Source organism: Gopherus flavomarginatus, chromosome 13 (assembly GCF_025201925.1).
Source record: "Gopherus flavomarginatus isolate rGopFla2 chromosome 13, rGopFla2.mat.asm, whole genome shotgun sequence".
Lineage (NCBI taxonomy): Eukaryota > Metazoa > Chordata > Testudines > Testudinidae > Gopherus > Gopherus flavomarginatus.
The window spans coordinates 563,967-585,797 of record NC_066629.1 but is presented as its reverse complement, the minus strand read 5'-3'; the positions used below and the strand labels follow the sequence as shown (position 1 = coordinate 585,797).

Sequence of the window (21,831 nt, the reverse complement as noted above, 5' to 3'; positions counted from 1 at the left end):
GGATATTGCACGTCCTACCTCAAAGGACAAGCTGCTGAGCCAATCAGCACTTACAATTCCTGTGCATGCTGAGGGCCTGGTCCAGTGCCCCTTGAAGTCAGTAGAGAGATTCCTATTGACTTCAGTTGGTGTTGGATTTGTTCCTGTCTGACTTGAGGTTGAAAATGAAAACTGGACGCCCATTTCATAACGTAAATGCAGCCAGGGCTTTGTCTCCACTAGGAAAAGAAAAGTGCATTTTTAACCCATGTTAAGCTAACCTGTGTTTAAAATCTTGGTGAAGACAAGGGTGTTGTAGTTTTAACTCATGTTAGCTAGTCATGGTAAACTTGAATGTCCTAATCTTCAAGCAATAGATTAAAAATAAAATATAAAACTAATGCTAAGCAGCCAAATAAAGGCATCATTTAAATAAAAAGGTGGAGGAGAAAGGGGAGGGAGAAGACTTAAGAATGGGCCAACGATGGTTCAATGCTAGGGTTTACCTTGACCAGCTAATACGTTTAAAACCTACAACTGCCTTGTCTTCCCTAGGATTTTAACACAGATTAGTTAACAGATTTAAAAATACATCCTTTTCCTCATCAAGAAAGGGGATACAGTTTTGTCTTCACTGCAGTAAAAAGTGTGTGCTTAAATCAGTGTAGTTATCTCAGTGTAAAATCCTAATAGAGATCAGGCTCTGAAGTTTTCACCTCAATGAAACCTGAGATCAACCCCAGCTAGCTGCATCGACGTAAAAGTCCCTGTGCCTTATCTCCACTAGGATTATACGGTGAGATGGCCAACTGAATGCAAAAACACACCTTTTTTGCAGTGAAGACAAAGCCTGAGGGTCCACAATGGATGACTTGCCCATGTGGTCTAGTCTACTAAGCTAAACTCTTTCTCTGGTTCTTAGCCAGTTGCATTCTATCCCAGGGGTTCTCAAATGTTATTGCACTGTGACACTCTTCGGACAACAAAAATTACTACATGACCCCAGGAAGGGGGACCGAAGCCTGAGCCCACCCAAGCCCCGCTGCCACAGGTGGCAAGGGCAAAGGCAAAGCCAGAGCCAAAGCCTGGGCCGTGGGGTTCGGGCTTCGGCCCTGGGCTCTAGCAAGTCTAACGCCAGCCCTGGCGATCCCATTAAAATGAGTCCGCAACACACTTTGGGGTCCCAACCCACAGTTTGAGAACCATTGTTCTATCCTATCCTTCAAGAGGCGCATATATGGCTAATTCTGTAGGTACTCCTTCCAAAGTCCAGTGTGCAGGGCAGTTATCACTTGATGGCATTTACAAGAATACAAGCAGCAAAGAGTCCTGTGGCACCTTATAGACTAACAGACGTATTGGAGCATGAGCTTTTGTGGATGAATACCCACTTCGTCGGATGCATCTGACGAAGTGGGTATTCACATCCGACAAAGTGGGTATTCACCCACGAAAGTTCATGCTCCAATACATCTGTTAGTCTATAAGGTGCCACAGGACTCTTTGCTGCTTTCACAGATCCAGACTAACACGGCTACCCCTCTGATACTTGACAAGAATACAAGAGACCAGTGAATCAGCTACAGGCCACGTGTCCCTGTAATTTATTGCACTGTGGAATTTTAGATGCTCCAAGTCAGTGTTTTTCCAGTGGGCAGCCAGTAACTTGATCTCACGTATCCGGACTGAGGTTTTAGTTATCCCATTCTGCTGGATAATTAGATTTTGCACCACCTGGTCGGTGATTATAATTATGTAGCAGACCAAGTGTTTTGGGGGAGGATCATTTTTATAAATAATTATTTGAAAGATCCCACATGTTCAATGTTTGCTCTCTCTAACTTTTACTGATGCTCCTTTGCCCTGTCTTTTAGCAAGAAAGGGCTTTTGTTCTCTAAGTTTGATGATTACAAAGTGTTCCACTGTCTTGTCATTTGGGGCAAGTCACTGCACCTCTCTGTGTCTCCGTTTTCCCACTTGCAAACCTGGAACGCTTCTTGTCTTAACAGGAAGATTGAGAGGCTTAATTACTCTTTGTAATTTGAGACAGTCAGGTAGAAAGTGCTATAGAAGTGCAGTGAAGTATTTTAACATATAGCATAAGGGAGAATTAGAAGCTAGCAATGTGTCTTGATAGGGAGGGGAGTGTTTGTCTGGCAGCTCGCACATCAGATGCTGTTTCATTGTTGCATAAAAGAGGTGTCTGGACGAATGTAAGCATGAAGCGATTCATGGCGCTGCTTAGTAAGAATGAAAACAAGGACCCTCCACAGGCCAAGCTGCTGGATCTAGCAGGACAACTCTGTGGCGATCTTCAGAGCGTGTCTCGCAGCCTGGAGAAGCTGGTCGAGGCAACGATGGGGTGCAAACTTCAGGAATATTTCCTCACCAACATCAATATAGTCAGAGCCTGTGTGCTTGTCCTTATCCACAAGGGACAGCATGACACAGCCTGCAGACTCCTGGAGGTAGGAATGTGCAATCAGTGGTCACTTCAGTGGAACTACAGGGAAGGTGGAGAAGTGATGTTAGACAAGCTCTGATAACATATATATCAGGAGTCAGAACATCCCTGTTGAGGTCCCTGAGGAGTTTGGGGGAGGGGTACACAGTGCTGAGCTCTGTAGGGAAATCATGGACAAAACATATCTTAGCAAAAGAAAGCATTTTTTGGAATGTAAAAGACTCCAGGGACCACACAAGTGCAATTCCCATTGGAATTGAGATTCTTCTTGTGCTTAAAGCTCATCATGTCCTTAAGTGTCTTGCTGGATCAGGTACTGAGTGCTCAACCCCTTGTAGGATGAAGCCCATGGGTGGGATGGTGTGAGGAAGCTTGGGCTGCTAGTGATCGTGCTGTGTGTGTTCTGCAGCGAGAAGAGACTTCAGTTTCCAGAGCTGTTGGCTTTGGACCATTCATGAGGTCTAAATTTGCTGTTTTTTTTTTAAAAAAGCCACAGGTGCATAATGAGCTCTTTTCTTGCATGGAGTGCCCTGTGCAGGGTTGAGAAGTAAGAGTGGTCCATGCAAGAGACTCATACTTTTGGGGAAGGCTACCAACTCAGCTGATCCAGCGTGAATCCCTTTCAGTACTTTCAGGGTACAGAGGGGTTTTATCCCTTCTGTAAAAGACATTGGTTGACTGTCTGGAGAGGGTGTGCTCAGCCCTTGCTATTGTCTTAGTGTTGCAGGGTGAAAGAGAAGAAGGAGCTGGTGCAACTTTGGAATGAGATCCACTACCACGAAGACATGGAGAAAAACCACACAGATTCCCTGACATCGATGCAGAAATTCCGGTGCAGGAAGAGGTACCTTGGCAGGGGGATGATCTGGTGCTCTTCCTTTACTGTAATTTGGGGGTGTGGTGGATGGAAACTAAAAGGCTGTATTCACATCCTAAGATGGACCTTTCTTGGGGAACAGGTTTCACTGTTAACTTGAAACTTTGGCCTACTCCTATTGCAATCAATGGCAAAACTTCCATTGAGTTTAATGGCGCAGTTTTGGGACCTTGGTGATTATACTTTCTTTTCTGCACAGGAATCCTCCATCAGTTTCCCTCTGTCCTGAAGCACAACGAAGCAAAACTATCCAAAAAAAGTGCGCCGAATGCTGCGCAGATTTGCTGCAAATGTGACAATGAATCCAAACATTGATCAGCTGGTATGGATGCTATATGCTACAATGTTACTCGGGCTGTTGATGAATGTTGCCTTGCACAGGAACAGCAGCAGCTACTGTGATCAAGGTGACATAAATGTTTCCGATCTAATTCCTTGTTTCAGTCCGGTTTCGGACTGCAGTTTCTCATCTTTGATCATTGCCCAAAGGGGTGTGTGTTCTAATTTTTTTTAAGCTTAAGCAAAAGAAACTCAGTCGTTCTGTAGAGCAAAGAAGTGGGAGAAAATGTCTTCCCTGTTATAATAGTGTTTTAGCAGCTCTAGTGTTGAAATGACTGGGTGAAATTTGGCAGAGAAATAGCTCTCCCTGAGAAGCACTGTAGGTGTTCTGGTGCTAACTGATTGTGATTTGGCTGAGTTATAACCCATTTAAAAGTGCACTGAGTTTTCTTGCTAGGCTTGTAAAGTTTGCAGCCAAAATAGTCAGCCCTGTGCATGTGTGTATCTAGCTTAGCTGGACAGAGACAAATGTAGTGAAAGTGGCCTCTGAATGAACCAGGACTTGTCAGGAATCCTTGTCTGATTCGAAGAGTCCTGTGGCATGTTATAGACTAACAGATGTATTGGAGCATGAGCTTTCGTGAGCGAATACCCACTTCATCGGATGCGTGCATGCACCCAGAAAAGCTCATGCTCCAATACATCTGTTAGTCTATAAGGTGCCATAGGACTCTTTGCTGCTTTTACAGATTCAGACTAACATGGCTACCCCTCTGATACTTGTCTGATTCCCGGTTTTATAAGGTAAAAACTGCAGCACTCCTAAAATTTTCACTCAAGGGGCTCCCTCCTTCAAGCCCCCTTGGTGTATGGGGAACAGGTTATTCTGGACATGTTTAGCTTAGTTCTGCATTGTGAAATATGTTTTTTAATATATATTTTCATTAAAACAGCAGCAATATGCAAAAATGTTTATTAAGAGAATGCTATGGTTGCTCAGTTAAGCGCTTAGAAGTCAGGAAATGACAGTGGAAAGTAGGACACTAGACCATAACTGTGTCCTGTTGTGTGTGAGCATTATGCTACATGATCTTGTAATTTATCAAGTAGTTTAATGTAATAATTTTTCTACAACCTTAGATATGTGCCTGTGTACTACTTCGAATCTCTTAAAGTTATTTTATGCAATGCACACAGCAAGCCATTCTCACACAGTATGCCACTGATTAAATACGACAACATAGAGTAACAGTGAAATTTGATAGCATGTATAAGGCCCCCAAGTTTGTGACTAAATTTGCTTTGTAGTTAACTTCCTTGAATTATACCCAAGGAAGGTTGCTCTTCTGATTGAAAACAAAATATATAATACATGTATGTTGACTAAATTTTTAAACTACTTACTTGAGAAAGAGGAAAATCTATTATATAAATAGCCAAAATCAATAAAGACATAGTTTCATTGTCACAATGATAGTATAGTAAGTTTAAAAGTAGGAAAATATATTGCAAGATGCTACACATATATCTAACAGAGAAAAATTGTTGTACTGTATTTAAGAAATCTATGATCATTTAACGAAAGATTATAGTAATGAATATATACAAGGGAGAAGAGTAAAGGTTACATGTGAAACCTTAGCTGGCACATCTGGACTTTTGATTGCTTAAATCAAATGTTCTCTTAATGTAGATATTTAATGTAATACACAAGAGATTTTAAAGTCCTGTCATAGATTATTTTTTAAGGCGAGAATAGACCATTATGAGAGTTTAGTCTGCATAAGGCAGGCCATAGAATGTCACCCAGTGATTCCTGCGCTGAGCCCAATAATTTGTGTTCCAATGGTAAATTACCTTCACTTCTAAAAATGTGCTTATTTCCATTAGTTGATTATTTATAGCCGTTAAATTACAAATAAGGCAAAAATCCATTGGGATTCTTCAGGTTCCCTTTCTCTCGTAGGATGTCAAGGGAGAATTAGCTTTTTCTGCTCTCTTCCTCTTCATGAGCTGATCAATCAGTGGGAGCTATGCATGTTCTCCAGGGACCTGCATGAGGGTCTGGAAGCTCATATTGTCTGATTGCTTTTGGAACTGGAGGGACGAGCATGGTTATTTGGATGTGGTTTATTCTTTTTCCCCTGGTTACCTGGATTTGCAGGACACTTTGGCTCAGGATACGAACTTGAAGTCAGATCAGGTCTATTACTGGTTTGCCAATTACCATCGTCGTCAAAGAGCCCAGCTCAGGCGGCTGGAAAAGCTCATCAGTTCAACCTATGAGGAGCCTTCAACTCGCCAAGCAAAACATCAGCCTGATAGTAGATCCTGCATTCCACAAGCTGCAGGTTGGTCTCCTCCCAGTGGTCTTGGGATGTGGTCCAGGCAAATGGAAGCCTGTTTTAGGATCACCTCTTGATAAACAGAGGGGCAGTATTAGCTACCCCTGCTTCCTTGGGATCAGTAACTCAGCATTACTGAATCAAGCAGACATGGCAGGATTATGCTCTGGAACACAGGCCTCCTCTTTGCGCTGTTAGAATCACAGAATATCAGGGTTGGAAGGGACCTCAGGAGGTATCTAGTCCAATCCCCTGCTCAAAGCAGGACCAACACCAACTAAATCATCCCAGCCAGGGCTTTGTCAAGCCGGGCCTTAAAAACCTTGAAGGAAAGAGATTCCACCACCTCCCTCGATAACCCATTCCAGTGCTTCACCACCCTCCTAGTGAAATAGTGTTTCCTAATATCCAACCTAGACCTCCCCCACTGCAACTTGAGATCATTGCTCCTTGTTCACTCATCTGCCACAACTGAGAACAGCCGAGCTCCATCCTCTTTGGAACACCCCCCTTAGCCATCTGTGTGGAAATAAGGAGTTTGTATCAGTCACTCCTCCCTGCAATGAGGGCAGCACTCTATTCCTGTTGGGCATCATTGTTGACACAGTGAGTGTCAAAAGGGTTATAGCAGAGTAGCCCCCTACTGCTGCATCCAACTGTTATCATGGTAGATACCACTCTGGAGAGGGTATAACCGGTGTCATGGCAGTTGACAGTGCTTACTCATTGGTGAAGTTGGCATCTGGTTCCTTCCAACCCCACACCTCCATAGAGGTAAGTAGTATGACCTTGATAGCTTTCATCACCATGCATTTTTGCCAGGTTTCCATGCCTCCTGTGGGGCTTTTGTCCCAGCCTTCCATCCCATTTCTATTGGCTCCGAAATTTGGTGCCATTGGCCACTTTGAAAAAAAATGTTGTGTTTGAATGGGGGAAGTGTTGTGCTTGGATACACTGAGAGAAAAAAAGACTAGAGTGAGAGAAGTTTAAAGTTTGGGGAAGGTTTATTGAAAAAAGGTGGCTCGTAAAGGTATGCTATAAAAGAATAGAAAATTCGATACATTGAAAGTTTAGAGTGAGAGATGTTCAGGTAAGTTTATTGGATGCGAGTGAGTAAGGAGCTTTGTTATTAAAAAATAGAGTGTTCGTATTACTGAACAGAGGCAGAGCGAAACATTTTACCCCACCGTGTGTTTGTGCTTAGATACATTGAGTAAGGCTTGCTGTTGGTAAAGGGCAGGTTATTAACGAATAGAATGCTGGTGTTGCTGAACACAGGGAGAGCAAAACATCCTGCCCCCTTGACTGTTGGTAGTGAAATGATAGCTATTTTGGGCCACGCTCCTGGGAAGCTAGCCCCTTCTTTCGGTGGACCACTCAGAGGCTGTTTTACAATTAGGTCACAGAATGAACTTGTTGAACCAATCCTGTAGTCCCAATGCACTTTACCTTACATTAAAAGCTATAAAAACAGGATTAAAAAGAAAAATTAGTAAGCACATGATAAAGTGAATACCAAAAGCATTAAACAGTATTAAAAACTAAGACAAAACCTATTTAGTAAGCACGTAGTGAAAAACTGACAAAAAACAAAACTAGATTTAAAAAGAAAATTTACTAAGCACAGAGCCAAAAACTGGCTAAAAACATTAAAAGCTAGGTTTAAAAAGGAAATGTACTAAGCACATGACTAAAAAGTAAATAAAAGCTATAAAAACAGGATTAAAAAGGAAATGTAGTAAGCACAGAGCCAAAAAACTGGCTAAAAACATTAAAACTAGGTTTAAAAAGGAAATTTACCAAGCACTTAATAAAAAAGAGAATAAAAAAGTAAATAAAAACATTAAAAGCTAGGAAATTTAGCAAGCACATAATAAAAAAGCATTCAGTATCAGAGTAAGTTAAGAAAAAAGAGGGGCTAAAAGAAAGAACAAAGGAAAGAGAAAAAGCACATGGTTGAATCGGAGAGAGCGAGAGCTTTACCTTGACTGTTTTTCTGTAAAATGAGGCAATGGCACAGCTTAGAAACTTTCAGGCTGTTTATCAAATCGCCCTTGGATTGGGCCAATCAGAGGTGGTTTTACAACCGCGTTATAAAATTTATTTTCTGAACCAATTTTAGTGGCCCAAGATTTTAAACAAGAGCCAACTCCCTTTTCTCCCCCTTCCCCTTCCCTCCACCTTCCTTGTAACTGCCAATCAGACCTACTTTTTTTACAAAGGGATTTCAATAAAAGTTTAGTAACAAACAATTTTAAAGGTTTTTTTCTAGGTTTTAGGCTAGCACTGGTTATTTTTTGTGTTTTGTAAGCCCAATATAAAACAATGGGCTTTTGCAGATGATAGCTGTGATTAAAAAGGAGGCTGATTTTTAACCAACATAAGTTAGTTACATTAAGTTTTGTAATGGAATAAAGCTCTGCTTTATATTGACTTAATGACACAGCCCTTTATTTACAGGGGTGTTTTAATAAAATAGAGCACCCCAGGTTTAAAACCCCACGATTTAGTAACAGTTTATATATTTTTTATTTTGTTAACCACTAAATTAGAGAGAAGAAGCTTGTTTTTTTCCCACTTTTTAACAAAGAGGTGAAAGTTTTGTAAAGGAATAAACACTTATTTATTTAGCCCCACGGTTTAAAAATCTGTTTATAAAAGTTTTTCTTCTAGGTTTTAGGCTAACAGGATTAGTAAGAACAATGTAAAGAAAGAAGCTTTTGTAATTAGAGATAAGAAAGCCTTGTACTAAAAAGAACAGGAACGTTAAGTGTAAATAAGCTTACTATATAAAATGAAAGCGTTTTTACCCTTAACGTTTAAAAAAGCGAAGGTATGGAGCCTACGATTTTTGCCTTTTGTTTTTTTAAGAGGCCACCTGCTTTGCTCTAAACTAAACCAACAAAACCCTGTCACAAATGCTAACTAGCACACACTAGTAAAGGTGCGTTTATTTGTAAAGTAATGGCTAAAATTCCCTCTGTTTTAACTTATTAAATAAACACTTTAGAAGAAAAACCCCACCTAAAGACACTCCTTTACTTACAGGGGTGTTTCAATAAAAAAACACCCCTGGTCTAAACCTGACAAGAAGAAGGTTTTAGTAAGAAGCACTTAAAACAGCCTTCTGAAGGTAGTGATTAGAAAAGAAGACCCCTTTGAAAAATAGGCTGTATGGCCCCTTTAGCATAGATGTTTTAATAAAATGTAAGTCTGCAGAAACAGTTTAAGGTTAAAAAACTGTTTATAAAAGTAAAAAAAGTTTTAGACTAATGTGGTTATTTTTTAGTCAGAACAATTTGAAGGTAGTGGATTAGAGAGAAGATGACCCCTTTGAAAAACAGGCTATCTGAAAACACATTTCTTTATTTATGAGGATATTTCAATAAAAAAAAAGACCATGCAGAAGCATCCCAGGCCTAAACCCACAAACCCTTACTAAGAAAAAGGTTTTAAAAGTTTTTTCCCTATGGGGATTTTAGTGAGAACCACTTGTAACATCCCCGTGAAGACAGTGGATTAGAAAAGAAGAAAACCCCTTTGAAAAGCAGGCTTCATGAAGACACTTTTTTCATTTAGCCATAAGAACATAAGAATGGCCTTACTGGGTCAGACCAAAGGTCCATCTAGCGCAGTATCTGTCTACCGACAGTGGTCAGTGCCAGGTGCCACAGAGGGAGTAAAGCTAGCAGGCAATGATCAAGTGATCTCTCTCCTGCCATCCATCTCCATCCTCTGATGAACAGAGGCTAGGGACACCATTCTTTACCCTTCCTGGCTAATAGCCATTTATGGACTTAGCCACCATGAATTTATCCAGTTCCCTTTTAAACATTGTTATAGTCCCAGCCTTCACAACCTCCTCAGGTAAGGAGTTCCACAAGTTGACTGTGCGCTGTGTTAAGAACTTCCTTTTATTTGTTTTAAACCTGCTACCTATTAATTTCATTTGGTGATCCCTAGTTCTTGTATTATGGGAATAAGTAAATAACTTTTCCTTATCCACTTTCTCCACATCACTCATGATTTTATATACCTCTATCATATCCCCCCTTAGTCTCCTCTTTTCCAAGCTGAAGAGGCCTAGCCTCTTTAATCTTTCCTCATATCGGACCCTCTCCAAACCCCTAATCATTTCAGTTGACCTTTTCTGAACCTTTTCTAGTGCTAGAATATCTTTTTTGAGGTGAGGACACCACATGTGTACACAGTATTCGAGATGTGGGCGTACAATGGATTTATATAAGGGCAATAATATATTCTCCGTCTTATTCTCTATCCCCTTTTTAATGATTCCTAACATCCTGTTTGCTTTTTTGACTGCCTCTGCGACTGCATGGACATCTTCAGAGAACTATCCAGGATGACGCCAAGATCTTTTTCCTGACTCTTTGCAGCTAAATTAGCCCCCAACATATTGTATGTATAGTTGAGGTTATTTTTTCCAATGTGCATTACTTTACATTTATCCATATTAAATTTCATTTGCCATTTTGTTGCCCAATCACTTAGTTTTTGTGAGATCTTTTTGAAGTTCTTCACAATTTGCTTTGGTCTAACTATCTGGAGCAGTTTAGTATCATCTGCAAACTTTGCCACCTCACTGTTTACCCCTTTCTGCAGGTCATTTATGAATAAATTGAATAGGATTGGTCCTAGGACTGACCCTTGGGGAACACCACTAGTTACTCCTCTCCATTCTGAGAATTTACCATTAATTCCTACCCATTGTTCCCTGTCTTTTAACCAGTTCTCAATCCATGAAAGGACCTTCCCTTTTATCCCATAACAGCTTAATTTACGTAAGAGCCTTTGGTGAGGGACCTTGTCAAAGGCTTTCTGGAAATCTAAGTACACTATGTCCACTGGATCCCCCTTGTCAACATGTTTGTTGACCTCTTCAAAGAACTCTAATAGATTAGTAAGACACGATTTCCCTTTACAGAAACTATGTTGACTATTGCTCAACAGTTTATGTTTTTCTATGGGTCTGACAATTTTATTCTTAACTATTGTTTTGACCAATTTGCCCGGTACTGACGTTAGACTTACCGGTCTGTAATTGCCGGGATCACCTCTAGAGCCCTTTTTAAATATTGGTGTTACATTAGCTAACTTCCAGTCATTGGGTACCGAAGCCGATTTAAAGCACAGGTTACAAACCTTAGTTAATAGTTCCGCAACTTCACATTTGAGTTCTTTCAGAACTCTTGGGTGAATGCCATCTGGTTCTGGTGACTTGTTAATATTGAGTTTATCAATTAATTCCAAAATGTCCTCTAGTGACACTTCAATTTGTGACAGTTCCTCACATTTGTCACCTACAAAAACCAGCTCAGGTTTGGGAATCTCCGTAACATCCTCAGCCATGAAGACTGAAGCAAAGAATCCATTTAGTTTCGTCACAATGACTTTATTGTCTTTAAGTGCTCCTTTTGTATTTCGATCGTCAAGGGGCCCCACTGGTTGTTTAGCAGGCTTCCTGCTTCCGATGCACTTAAAAACATTTTGTTATTACCTTTGGAGTTTTTGTCTAGCCGTTCTTCAAACTCCTCTTTGGCTTTTCTTATTACACTCTTGCACTTAAGCTGGCAATGTTTGTGCTCCTTTCTATTTGCCTCACTAGGATTTGACTTCCACTTTTTAAAGGAAGTCTTTTTATCTCTCACTGCTTCTTTTACATGGTTGTTAAGCCACAGTGGCTCTTTTTTAGTTCTTTTACTGTGTTTCTTAATTTGGGGTATACATTGAAGTTGGGCCTCTATTATGGTGTCTTTGAAAAGGGCCCATGCAACTTGCAGGGATTTCACTTTAGTCACTGTACCTTTTAACTTTTGTTTAACTAACCCCCTCATTTTTGTATAGTTCCCTCTTTTGAAATTAAATGCCACAGTGTTGGGCTGTTGAGGTGTTCTTCCCCCCACAGGGATGTTGAATGCTATTGTATTATGGTCACTATTTCCAAGCGGTCCTGCTATAGTTACCTCTTGGACCAGCTCCTGTGCTCCACTCAGGATTAAATCTAGAGTTGCCTCTCCTCTTGTGGGTTCCCGTACCAGCTGCTCCATGAAGCAGTCATTTAAAGTATCGAGAAATTTTATCTCTGCATTTCGTCCTGAAGTGAAATGTTCCCAGTCAATATGGGGATAATTGAAATCCCCCACTATTATTGGGTTCTTAATTTTGATAGCCTCTCTAATTTCCCTTAGCATTTCATCATCACTATTACTGTCCTGGTCAGGTGGTCGATAATAGATCCCTAATGTTATATTTTTATTAGAGCATGACATTTCTATCCATAGCGATTCTATGGAACATGTGGATTCGCTTAAGATTTTTACTTCAGGTGAATCTACATTTTCTTTCACATATAGTGCCACTCCTCCCGCTGCACGACCTGTTCTGTCCTTTTGATATATTTTGTACCCCAGAATGATTGTGTCTCATTGATTGCTCTCAGTCCACCAGGTTTCTGTGTTGCCTATTATATCAATATCCTCCTTTATCACAAGGCACTCTAGTTCACCCATCTTATTATTTAGACTTCTAGCTTTTGTGTACAAGCACTTTAAAAACTTGTCCCTGTTTATTTGTCTGCCCTTTTCTGATGTGCCAGAGTCTTTTTTATGTGACTGTTTATCATCTGATCCAGCCCTTACATTATCCTCTTCCGTCCTCTGTTCCTGACTATAACCTGGAGATTTTCTATCATTAGACTCTCCCCTAAGAGAAGCCTGTGTCCGATTCACATGCTCCTCTGCAGCAGTTGGCTTTCCCCCATCTCCTAGTTTAAAAAATGCTCTACAACCTTTTTAATGTTTAGTGCCATCAGTCTGGTTCCACTTTGGTTTAGGTGGAGCCCATCTCTCCTGTACAGGCTCCCCCCATCCCAAAAGTTTCCCCAGTTTCTAATGAACGTAAACCCCTCCTCTCTACATCATTGTCTCATCCGTGCATTGAGACTCTGAAGCTCTGCCTGCCTACCTGGCCCTGCGCATGGAACTGGGAGCATTTCTGAGAATGCCACCATAGAGGTCTTGGATTTCAGTCTCTTCCTTAGCAGCCTAAATTTGGCTTCCAGGACATCTCTCCTACCCTTCCCTATGTCACTGGTACCTACATGTACCACGACCACCGGCTCCTCCCCAGCACTACACATAAGTCTGTCTAGATGCCTCGAGAGATCCGCAACCTTCACACCAGGCAGGCAAGTCACCATACGGTTCTCCCGGTCATCACAAACCCAGCTATGTTTCTGATGATGAAATCTTCCATTACTAACACCTGCCATTTCTCTCACTCTAGTCTTTTAACCCTTCTCTCAGTGTATCCAAGCACAACACTTCCCCCATTCAAACACACACAAAAATAATAATAATAAAAAAAAATTGAAAATGGCCAACAGTGCTAAAGTTCGGCGCCAACGGAAATGAGGTGGAAGGGCAGGACAAAAGTCCCACACAGGGCATGGAAACCTGTCAAAAAATACATGGTGATGAAAGCAATCAAGGTCATGCTCCTGAGGTAGCATGTCACTTTCCTAATGTCTTGCCCTTCACCAGCCTGGCAAGTGAAAATCCAAAGGTTGCACCTACATCTCTCACGCTACCCAAATGCCTTGTCATGGTTGGACTGGGTGCAAAGCACCAAGCTAGGTTATGAATACTAAGAGTTGCTAGCAACATAATAATAGTTTATAAGTAGAGGAATCTTGCTCCCCAAGCTAATAAGTGGGGTAGCCCAGTGCAGCCATGTGACCCTGAACCCGCAATTCACTTCAGTAAAACTCAATACGAAACCTGAACATTTCCATTGCACCATTCCAGGGTCATAACTGGCATTCAGTCATTAATAATGACGGGGAGAGCTCTGTTGTGTTTGCCCACTAGCACCAACCTTTGTTAGTTTCCTTTCCGAGTCACACCTGTACTGATCCTAGGGCTCCCAGGAGTCTCAGGTCACCTGCCCTGTTCTGTGTCTTGCAGATGCATTTCATGCAGGCGTTGGCTCAGAACAGAAAGAGATTAATACCCTCATGCCCTGTGATCCAGGGTGGGAGCAATCAGCTGTGGGTCTGGACTATTCTGCTGATGGGACCTGTTCAACCTCGCTGGAATCCAGGTGATGTATGAGGCAGTCTCATCATTACAGCAGAAGTGCAGTGACTGTGTGACTTTAGCCTCCCTCACAGGACTGACATTCCCATCAAGCTAGCAGTGCCCAGAGAGGCCACTTTGGAGCCTTGACTCCTTTCACAGATGGGAGTGATCAGTGCCCCAAAGTCAGCTTCAGCCTTTCTGAGCAGCTGGCACAGACTCCCCATCCCCCTGGATTGGTGCTCCGGGGTTCAGCTGGCAGTGATTCCTTTCTAGGAGAGAGGAGTCTTGGGGGCGTGGCTGGTATCGGTACTGAGCAGCTGTCTCTCCCATTAAGAGATGATGATGCTCTTTGTAGAGCAGTAAAGTCAAGCCTCCCATTCACTGCATCACTATAGCTTTCTGCAGAGCAGTGTGTTACAGGAAATGAGCTCAACTAAAACTTCTGTGACCCCTGTCAACATGGAAGAGCCAGCAGCCTTCTGCACTACGGCTGAGAGTAGCATAAGCCTTAGTTCTGCCACCATGGAGACCGGACAGACGTCATATTACACTGCCACTGACCCCTGGCTGGAGAACTTTGTCCTGTACTCCTGTGTCTCGCTTCCCTTCCAAACCAAACATCTGGACACAAGGCAGCCAGCTCCCAATGCAGAAGGAGTCTCCGGCGAGAGCAGCCAGGGTCCCTTGTGGAGCCTAGGAACAGCAGGTTAGTGGAACTGCTCTCTCTTCCGAGCCATTGTTGGTTTGAAAACTCCTTGATTTTTTGTCTTAGACCTTCCTGTTTCCACAGGCAGCCTCCTCTGTCTAGTGACAAGCAGGGGAGCTGGGCTTAACCTGAGCTCTTGGGTCCTGCTCCCAAAAGGTCAGGGAGCAAGGCTGAAAATCTAGACCACTTGACTTGACCAGGGTTATTTTTACCTTGTACCTCTTTGCTCAGGCTGCAGGCCCTCCAGCCACTTACGCTTAATCCTTAGCTGCTCCTCTGGCCAACTCCCTTCAGCTGTTTGATGTTCACCTTACTTGGCTGCTGGCTTTTAAATATTTAACCCCCCCTGGTTCTCAACAGCCAGGTGCTGCTTGCCCTGGCACTGGCTGGGCAATCCCAGAGCAGGCACTCACCTCCTGGCTGTGTGTCACTCCAGGGCACCCAAACCCTCCTGCTAGCAGGGAGTATCAGTCCTTCAGAAACCCGGCCTTTTTCACTTTCTTTTGTCTTTACTTGCTCCTCCTTGTCTTTCACACCTCTCCCTTCCTTTCCCCTGCCTTCTCACTGGCTCCTTCCAGTCCCACCTCAAGTAGTTCACTGATCCCTCGTCTTCTTCCCCTTCTCTGGAATTGGACACATTCATTCATGTCTCCAGAGCTGAGAAGGGAAGTTGGATGGAAGCGGGTGATGAGAGGAGCAGCCAGTTGTGCAGCAGCTAGGTGCTAGCTAATTACTGTGACTGGCCATAATTGCGGGTGTGGGATTGTGGTGCATCTGTCACTCAGCCTCTGATGAGGGGGGCTGGGGTTTGTGGGCTTAGCTTTGTTCTCTGCAGTTCTCTTAACATTGACATTTACTCCAGCAGGTGTCAGAGCGTCTATGAGCAGGGTCCCTGGAGGTGGCTGTATTGAGGACAGTTCAGAAAGCATCAGTCACCAGGCAGATTTAGAGCTTGAAAGTTTTGTGCTTAGAGAAGGACAGCTAGGGTCCCTGGAAGCCATTCTTCCCCACAGGTAACGGGAGTGGAGGACACAAGTGAGAATGGAGTTCTGTGCTCAGTCCTTTCCCTGGTCTCCAGGCTCCCTGCCTTTGAGTATGGCTTAGGGAGCTGTGTGAAGATAATTCCCGCTCCCTGTCTTTGAGTATGGCTTAGGGAGCTGTGTGAAGATACTTCCCACACCAGGGACCTGATTCTCCCAGTGCCCTGGCCTTGTATGGACGTCTTCAGCTGTGCACTTAATGTGTGAAATGCTACATAATTGCACTCACTGTGTGCAGCGTAAGTGGCTCCACATGGTGCAAGGCAAAGGAGAATCAGGCCCCCAGTACGAGAAGGGATGAATTTATCCCACCCTGTCTGAACAGAGTTCAGGGTGCGAACTGCCTACCCAGCTTGTTTCTAACACTGGATGCCACCTGTCCTGAGTGTGATGGACCCGTTCTAAATCCTGACAACTGGGTTTATGGAGCCTGTGAATCATCCTGAAATAACTTTTGATGAAGCACAGCATCAGATCAAGTTTGTTCCATACAGCAGGCTTTCAAGGGTGGCAGCCCCTGAACTCCAGCTGCGCTGTCTGTCTCTTTTCTGTGCTAGGATTTCTGACTGTACCAGATACCTCATGGTTGCAGGTTTTCCGTGGTAGGTTTTGCAGCTCATGGGATGCAAAAAATGCCCTGGTACCAGTATGATGTTACATAGCAGTAGATGTCACAGAGGAAATACCATGAAGTTGCTTTTGTTTACTGACCTGCAGGACAAAATAGAAGCAGCAACCTCCTAGCCCAGTCCTTCCCCTCCATTCCTACCATTTGTGTAATAATGACATTATCAAATACTATGTAATTAATTCTCACAGAAGTCCTAGTAGGTAGGTAAGCATTATTATCCCCATTTTATGGATGAGGGTACTGAGGCATGGTGAGGTTGTGATGTGCCAAGGGCACAGAGGGAGTCAGTGTGAGGGTTGGGAATAGAACTCAAACCTTCTCATTCCCAGTCCCCTGCTGAAACCTCTTGACACTTTTCCTGTCTTCCCCAGTTGGCCTGGTGCCTGCAGCTTATGCCAGGACTAGCATTTCAAATATCCCATGCTGGGTGGGGTTTGGGATTGCCCAGGCCTGGGGATTGTAATAGACACAATGGGGCAGGACTGCAGGCTGAGTTCTGGGATTCACATGGTCTTAAATAGCAACTAAAGGTCAAGAAGGCTCACAGAGGAGCCGCTGGTGACGTTATGGCTGTGTGGAAGAGCAGACTCACCCCTGTGGCGCCTCTTGCTGGTGACTTCTGGGAATTAGCTCATTACCTCCCAGGGCTGTTTTTAACCCTTCAGGGCAGGAGCTGGGGTCCACCCTGCTAAAGGCTGGATTTAAATCCATATGTTCTGTTTCTAGACTGGATCATATTTATTTTTAAAATATGTTCTGCAGTTGGGGGAAATATACGGTAAATGTCTCCTTGTTGCGATATGTGACTTGGGAACATAACCGATGTCAAGAAGCTGCATGCCATCCCTCCTTATCATACTCCTGGCTGTGGTAACTCTTGCTGATTGCAAGGACACCTAGACATGAGGACAGGGCTAGTTTCCACTTCTCCTATCCCTGCTGCTACTGCTGCACATTGACTTATTACCCGCCTCAGTTTCTCCCAGGAGGATCCTGATATTGGCACAAGATGTAGACTTTTCAAAAGCGACGCAGGCATTTGGGGACCTGAGTCTCATTAAAAGCCAGGGGGACTTGGGGCTCCTTCATCACTTAGGTGTTACCCATGGAGACTGGAAGCCACAGAAGATTCTCCTTAATTGTTATGGGCTAGACCTCTATTCAGTGGACATCTGGCCCAATGGTAAGAGGGGAATATCTTTGTGCTTGGTGGGCCACTGTAACCCCAGCTAATCTTTGCCTCAGAGGAAAAGCTCCAGTTCCTTCCATCTACTTGTCATAGCATTCCCTCTCAGATCTAAACCTTAGAGTTCAGAAAATGAGATACTAGCACCTGAATCCTCTAAGCTTAATTACCAGCTTAGATCTGATAGCACTGCCACCACCCAAAAATATAGTGTTTTGGGGCACTCTGACCTCCCCAACCTTCCCTGGGGACCCCAAGAACCCAGATCCCTTGGGTTCTTAAAACAAGGAGAAATAAACCATTCCCCCACCTTTCCACCTCCCCAAATTTCCCTCCCTGGGCTATCCTGAGAGATACTGATCCAACCTCTTAAATCACCATACAGAAAAGCATCTCCCTTCCCTTCCACAAAGAGGCAAACAGATTCAAGGAAAACAGAGAGAGATTCTATCTCTCCCCCCTCCCATCTCCCCCACCCATCCTGGTAAGTTATCCCAATCCCCTGGAATAAAACAAGGGAAACAAGAAAAAAAAATCAATCAGGTTCTCTAAAAAGAAATCTTTTAATAAAAGAAAGGAAAAAGTAAAGAATTATCTCTGTAACTTCAAGATGTAAATATTACAGAGTCCTATAGCTCACAGACATCAGAAAGAGACTTTCCCCCCAGTACCAATACAAATCAAAATATTCCCAGCAACTACACATATAAAAGTTAACCAGCCAGATCCACAATTGCAAATAGAGTAAAACAATCAAAAAGCCTAAACTGCCTGTTTTTACTTACTATTTGAACAGAAACTTAGACAGCCTGTAGTAATGTCTGGTCCCTCTCAGATCCTCTGAGAGAAGAACACCACAACGGACAAAGAACACACACAAAAGCTTCCCTCCACCCAAATTTAAAAGTATCTTGTCTTCTGATTGGTCTTCTGGTCAGGTGTCCAGTTCCTTGCTTGTAACCCTTTACAGGTAGAAGGGACATTAACCCTTAACAATCTGTTTATGACACTACTAATAACAACAGTAATTAATAATAATATCGCACTAAACTCCTTCCATCCGAGGATCTCAGGTATTAATGAAAGGAGCCTCTCAAACACCCTGTAAGGCAGGTCAATGGCATTGTCCCCACTTTACAGATGAGAAAAATGAGGCCAAGAAAGGGACATGACTTACCCAAGGTCACATGCAGTCAGTGCCTGGAAGGCACTTCAAACCACATGCTCTCACTACCAGATCACCCTCTGTCCCTTATTGGTTGGTGACAATTGCAGGGGCAGATCTACAGGTCGACCGAGGGAGCCTCAGTCTGTTTCTGGTGCTCACCCTGACTGGACTTGGCCTGAAAGCTCATTAGAACAACTCCAGTAGATTTCCTGCATCTTTTTATAGTCTGTCTTAAACCCCTGGCTGTATCCAAATCCGGCTTTGTGATTTTCAGGGCCCAGGGCTGCGAGGAAGGAGTGTGGGGGAGGAATTGGACTATCTGGTCATGCTGCTGGGTGGGAAGAGTTGTGTCCAGCAAGTAAACTGTGGCTCCGTTGGGGCCCCAAGCCATTGCTTGTTCAGACCAACCTTGCTGTGTCCTCCTTGCTCCTCTGGTTGGAGTGGATGAAATTTGGCGCATGATTCCTGCAGAGCAAAACTCCCTAGTGATGGGCATTTGAAAGAGAAAAGCCCACTCACCTTCATGGAGCAAGAAAACCTGGGTTTTCCAGACAGCATATTGGTTTGGGATGTACAAATGCTTCGATGCTCATTGCAAATTGTGGGGACCCTGGCTCAGGCTGCTGGGAATGCTTCTAGCAATGGGTCCTCTGCTCTGCATCTGCTGTAAGCCAAGTGACAGTGAGGAGTGTTGCTGGGAGCAGCATGGACAGCGCTGCTAACCCAGCAGGCAGTATCTGCAGGTACCTCTGAGACTTTGAGATGGTTATTGAGAGAAAGAGACGCCCTCGCGCCTCCCTGCGTGTCTGTCACTCACTCAGACGCGCCGCGCTGCCGGGACCTCTCCCAGGCTGAAATCAGGCTCAGCGGGGCCCCCGCGCCTCATTCTCCTGTGCAGCCGGAGCTTGGGACAAATGATACATAAACTTAATACAATAGGTTCCTCTAAAGATACTCCATGTGGTTGAAAGGGCTGGTCTACACTACGGGGGAAATCGATATCAGATACGCAACTTCAGCTACATGAATAATGTAGCTGAAGTCGAATAGCTAAGATCGGATTAGTCACCCGTCCTCACCACGCGGGATCGATGTCTGCGGCTCCCCCTGTCCATTCCGCAACTCCGTTGGGGTTGGTGGAGTTCCAGAATAGATATAAGTGCGCTAGATGAGACGCGATATATCGATCCCCGAGCAACTGATTTTAATCCGCCGATATGGCGGGTAGTCTAGACGTAGCCCAAGTGTCCACCAGGCTTCTGATCAGGTGAGTTACTTTGATAATTGAGACATCAAGGTGCTGATGGGAATGTGGGAGAATCTAATGTGACTGAAACAACAAAAAGTGACAGACACACCCTATTACTGCTCAAACTAATGTACTAACTGAAAACTGAGATAGATGCTCCTCAGCCAAACTATCGTTGAAATAAATTTGGTTTTTGCAGTGCAAAATTTAAAGGATACACTTACATTAAACAGTTTCAGGTTGCGTGCTCAGTAGGAAACCTTCATAGATAAAAGTCAGAATATTTTCAAAATAAAATCAGGACTTTTTCAGCTCACAAAATAATTCGAAAGACAAAAAAGCAGACTGAAAGCGTCCTGCCACTGTTGCCAGCTCTTACTCAAGAGCACCACATGCTCTTTCCTTGAGCACAGGAGTGTCCCAGTCATTTAATATCCTGAATGAGTCTGACACACTCAACAAGGATTGTTAACCGTCATTCCATGCAAATCAGGAGCTTTGAGAGGACCCACTTCCGGGAACGAAACCACCGTCGCAGCCACTTCCGCTTCCGGGGTCAAAGGCATCCTTGTGGCGCCTCCCCCGAGCTGATGCAAGGACGACGAATTATTGCGTAGGACGGGGGGAGGGAGGTAGAACGGGATGAACCAACCCACGGCCAGGACTGAGCCACTGCGCGCGGGGAGGGGCCGCGACCTCCCCCTCCCCCCACCTCTCCCCCGAATGGGCGAGTCCGAGGAATGAGCTTCCGGGGCGTGCCCCCCCCAGTGATGTGTGGCGATGTGTGGCGGGGCGGGGGTTGGTTTCGTTGCTGGTGGTGGGTGAGTTGGTGGAAGGGGGGAGCGGCGGCAGGTCAGGGGGCGCTGGGACCGTTGTGACGCGGCCGCTGGTGTGTAGGTTGGAGCCCCCCTTCCCCCCGAATGGGCGGGTCCGAGGAATGAGCTTCCAGGGCGGGGCGTGCCCCCCAGTGCTGGTCGCGACGCGACGTGTGGGGGGGCGGGGGTTGGTTTCGTGTCGGTGGTGCGTGAGTTGGGCTAAAGGGGAGGTGGCGGCGGGTCAGGGGGTGCTGGGACCGTTGTGATGCGGCCGGGTTACCCGTAGCGGCCGCTGGGTGTGTAGGTTGCAGCCCTCCCGTGTCGCGCCGCCCTCCCATCCCCCGCCATGGCAGGGATTCCCCGTGGCCCCCCTCAGTCCGAGTCCCCCTCTACCGAGAACCCTACAGCTGCGGGGGGGGGGTGTCCCCATGACCCCGCCACCCCCGTGCGAGGTCCGCCGTCACGCTCCTCCCCCTGGGCTGGAGCTGTGTGTGCACCCACCTCTCCCCTTCCCCCGCTCTTGCCCCCCTTGTATTATTATCTGTAAATAACTCCGGGTGTCTGTCTTGGGAGCACAGGCCCGGCGATTGTTATGCTGGGAAGTGTTCATGAGGCCATCATCTGGTGGTTTGCTGGCCAGACCACTTTCGAAGGTGATTGAAGCCCTGGCTGTGCTAAAAACAAGAGAGCGGCGGGTGCTGTGTGTCCCTGATTTCTTCCCCAAATCAAGAGGCGTCTGCTCGCTTATGCCGACAACATTCTTAGGTGTTTTGAAATTGATCGGATGCAGCATTACCTCACCCACTCAGCTTGATGGCATTTCGGCCTGTCTGTGTGTAATATCTTTATGGTTCCAACTTCTGTTGGTGAGAGAGAGGGCGGTTTACTTACAGCTCTTCTTGAAGTCTGTGTAAGTTCTAACGCTTGTCTCTTACCAACAGAAGCTGGTCCAGTAAATGATGATCTCCCACCCACTTTGTCTCTACCAATAGA

General features: G+C 44.5%; 1 pseudogene; it reads left to right on the top strand.

Moving 5' to 3' along the window:
* Positions 1 to 2,102: 2,102 nt before the first annotated feature.
* The window catches only part of LOC127033795 (anomalous homeobox protein-like), a 65,247-nt pseudogene continuing 45,518 nt past the window's right edge, over positions 2,103 to 21,831 (top strand).